The following is a 4,378-nucleotide window of genomic DNA, read 5'->3' on the forward strand; positions in this document are numbered from 1 at the left end:
CTCGCCAACACACACACACAAATGGTAACTATGTGAGGAGATGATATGTTTATTAGCTTAATTGTGGTGATCATTTCATTCTGTATATGTATACCGAATCATGTTTTATACTTAAATACAGTAAAACCTTGCATTGCAGGTAACTTGCTCTGGGAGTGGTCCAGAAGACGAGCAGACATTTCTAATAAATTTTAACTTGATAAACAATCGCTGTTTCACAATATGAGTAGTACATGATGCCGAACCTCACATGATCACAACTGAGCGAAAGGTTCTTGAAATTCGCTTTGATATACAAGTGCTGTGGATTCCAGAAGGAATTATGCCTGCAAACCAAGGTTTTACCGTACATACAATTTACGGTTAAAAAGTGGAAAAAAAATTGTAAGTGATATCATGCCATGCCCGTGATGAAAATTATAAAATGGCGTCCCCATTTCACTCAGAGCAAAAGGGCGTGTCCTAATGATGGCTTACAAGGTTCTCGATAAACGCCCCACTTTACTGCCTTATTTGATACTCTTCTCTCACTCACTCTTCTCCCACCATCCTGGTCTTGATGTTCTTCAAGTCTGCCAGGCATGTGCCTGCCTCAGGGCCTTTGCACTATCTGTTCTCTCTGCCAGGAATATATATCCTCCAGATATCTACAAGACTCACTTTGTCATTTCATTCAAGTCCCAGCTCAATGTTATGATCCTGCTGATGCCTCCAGTGACACCCCTATGTAAAATAGCACCTTGATCCCTTACCTTACTTTATTTTTATAGCACTTATTACTGATCAATATATTTATTCATACCTTCACTAACTAGAATTCAAACTAAATGAATGAAAGGCGTGATTTTATTTACATATCTATCTCCAGCATCAGATTCATTATACACAGATACAAAATTTAGTCACCAGAATGGATGGATCGCCAATGGCATCTTATAGTGTGAAAAGAGATCCCAATCTGGAGCACTGAAAGAAGTCTACATTTAAGAGATGAAGAGAGAAGGAGCACCTGGGTGGCACAGTCGGTTAAGCATCTGCCTCTTGATTTCGGCTCAGGTCACAATCTCAGGGTTGTAGGAGGGAGCCTGTCACTGGGCTCTGTGCTGACAGTGCAGCATCTGCTTGGGATTATCTGTCTCCCTCTCTCTCTCTCTGCCCCTCCCCTGCTCACACTCGCTCTCTGACTCTCAGAGAGAGAAAGAGAGAGAGAGAGAAAACCACAGTTAGAGAAGGGCAGAGAGAGAGAGGGAGACACAGAATCCAAAGCAGCCTTCAGTCTCTGAGCTGTCAGCACAGAGCCCAATGCAGGGCTCGAACCCGTGAACCATGAGATGATGACCAGGGCCAAAACCAAAAGTTGGATACTCAATGACTGAGCCACCCAGGCACCCCTAGGTAACCACTATCTTAAAACTATCTTGACCAGATGCCAATATCTTGGCCACTCATTACTTTTAGTTATTAAAAAAAAAAAGTCTTATTCATTCATTCAGATATAAGTGTTTTTACTTTTCTAAGTTTTTATTTAGTTTTCAGTTAACATACAGTGTAATATTAGCTTCAGGTGTATAATATAGTGATTCAACAACACTTACATACATCATCTGGTGCTCATCACAACAAGTGCCCTACTTAATCCCCATTACCTATTCCACCCATACCCCCCACCCCGCCTTTGGTGACCATCAGTTTATTCTCTATAGTTAAGAGTCTGTTTCAGGAAGCCTGGGTGGCTCAGTTGGTTAAATGATCCACTCTTTATCTTGGCTCAAGTCATGATCTCACAGTTGGTGAGTTTGGGCCCTGCATTGAGTTCTGCCCTGATGCCGTGGAGCCTGCTTGGGATTCTGTCTCCTTCTCCCTGCCCCTCACCTGCTTGTGCACGCTCTCCCTCTCTCTCTCTCTCTCTTTCTCTCTCTCTCTCTCAAAATAAATAAACTTAAAAGAAAGNTACTCTAACTCCCTCCCATCTTTGCAAATGGCAAGATTGCATTCTTAAAAAAATCATATAATTTAAAACCGTCAGTATTCAATCTCATTTTGAATTCAAAGCTTTCCTCAGAGTGATATCAGGAGACACCTCCCCACCACTGACAGAAAACCTGACCTTTCTGCCTACCTTTTCAAAGCAAAACTCCTAGAGGATTGGGAGATAGAGGGGAGAAAGAGAGAGGAAGTAGGGATCATCTTACATGACTAGTCTTCAGTCAATTGCTGGTGAATTTTGGCTAATGTACCCTCATTGACAGCGTAACAGTTGGGATTCACCAGGCTCTGTTACAGTCATAACTCCAAAATCTCAGTGGCTTACAAAAAAGAACTTTTAAAACTTAACCTTACAATGTCCTCTGGGATCTAGGCAACTCTTTGATTCATATTTTTCCACATATTGGCTCAGCATTTCAGGATGTTGCCATCAACATGGCATCTCTGTAAATGAATACTTCTACAATCACCGCAGTGGGGAAAAAGTAGGCAGGAGCACCAAGCATTGGCGATTAAATACTTCCACGTAGAAGTAATACAGGCTACCTCTGCTGCATTTAATTGGTCAGATCACACCACATGGCCACATCACATAGCTTCAGTGGGAAACTATTGAGGTGGAAGGATCGAAGAATAATGGTAGTACCTACCAGGGATGTCTTGTTTGTTTGGGGGAGGGGACTGTATAGTCCAATCTTCAGTGAGACTCCTGATATTGACTGATGATATGTTAGCATCACCCCCCACCCCCAGGTAAAATGCTTCCTCGATATTTGTCTGCCTCAATATGACCCTACCTCATCTATACTGCATACCCTTTCACATGGATTGAAGGGAATGGCTGAGGTTCTTTTCTGCACACTCCAGCTCTGTGGAATCCTGGGGACTGTTTTGTGTGAGGACCCGCGCCATCGTACTGAGAATACCACACTACATTCCTTCCTTGCCCTGACTCTACTGGCTGTACCAGCAAACTCCTCTGCCTTCAGACACTTCTAGCGGAGAAGCAGGCAACAGTAGCTCTGTCTGTGTTTACTACACAGGCTCTGGGAGGTACATGTCAAGCTCTCCCCAAAGCTCTCTCACTACTCACTACTACACTCCTCTGAGTGCCACAGGCAGGTCTTAACAAGCATCACGTCAACAGTGAGATACTTATCTCCTAATCCTGCAGAGGAAGGAGGGAGAAGAGCCAGCTGGAACTTGCCATTAGGGTGTTTACTAAATGCTGGCTTGCCTGCCCTCACCTTAGCCTTCTGCTTCGGTAGACTTTGGGAGTGGCCTGCAGGGATACTTGAGGCTAATCGAGTCAGTTCAGCAGTTTCTTTACAATAACCGAGAGAGGGAGGTCTGGCCCCAATTATGGATTGAGCCTTGGAGGCCCCTTCGAAATGTGAAGAGTTTAACCATTCCTTGTTCTCAACTTTGGGCTGCAGATACTTATTCAAAGGGAATAGTAGAAAGTCATCTTTAACCTCTGGTGTCCGTGGTCCTTGTTTATGTGTTTTTTGCTTGCATAACTGAAAAGACATTTGAAAAAAAGGAGACATTCCTTCGGGCATTTTCAGGTTGACATCTAAAATTTCCCCAAGTTCAAAATGTTGCAAAGGGTCCCATGTCTTGTGCGTTGTAAATGTTGGTCTTAAAATTTTATAGGAACTATTTCAGGCCTACATGAATAAGATAATACACCCCCTAATGCCTGTAACCCATATTCAACAATTTTTTGAAAATTATTATTTTTTATATTAGAGAGTGCGCATGTGCATGCAAGCACGTGTGAGTGGGAGAGGGGCAGAGATAGGGGGACAGAGGATCCTAAGCTGGTTCCCCACTGAAGGCAGAGACCTTGGTTTGGGGCTGGAACCCACCAACCGTGAGATCTTGACCTGAGGTGAAGTCAGGCGCTTAACTGACTGAGCCACCTAGGCGCCCCCCCCCCCAAATTTTGAAGACATTGCTTTATCTATTCCTTTTGTTATTACTGTTTTTTGCTCAAGTATTTTAAATAAATCTTATGACCCATATCACTACATACCTTGTCTTCACTATGCATTTCTAAAAGTATGAACTTTTTATAAGAAAAACACAATGTGGGGCTCGTGGGTGGCCCTGATGGTTAAGCATCTGACTCTTGATCTCAGGTCAGGTCATGATTTCACTATTCGTGAGATCAAGTCTCGAGTCAGGCTCTGCACAGACAGCCCAGAACCTGCCTGGAATTCTCTGTCTCCTTTTCTCTCTCTGCCCCTACCCCTGCTCATGTGTGCACTCTCTCTCGCTTTTTCTCTTTAAAAATAAATAAACATAAAAAAAATTTTTAAAAGAAAATTACAGTGTAATTCTCATAGCTAACAAAATGAAGAATAATTCTGTGAAATTTATTCCATCT

The sequence above is a fragment of the Crocuta crocuta genome, unplaced genomic scaffold (genome assembly GCF_008692635.1).
Source record: "Crocuta crocuta isolate KB4526 unplaced genomic scaffold, BGI_CrCroc_1.0 scaffold531, whole genome shotgun sequence".
In the NCBI taxonomy this organism is placed as follows: domain Eukaryota; kingdom Metazoa; phylum Chordata; class Mammalia; order Carnivora; family Hyaenidae; genus Crocuta; species Crocuta crocuta.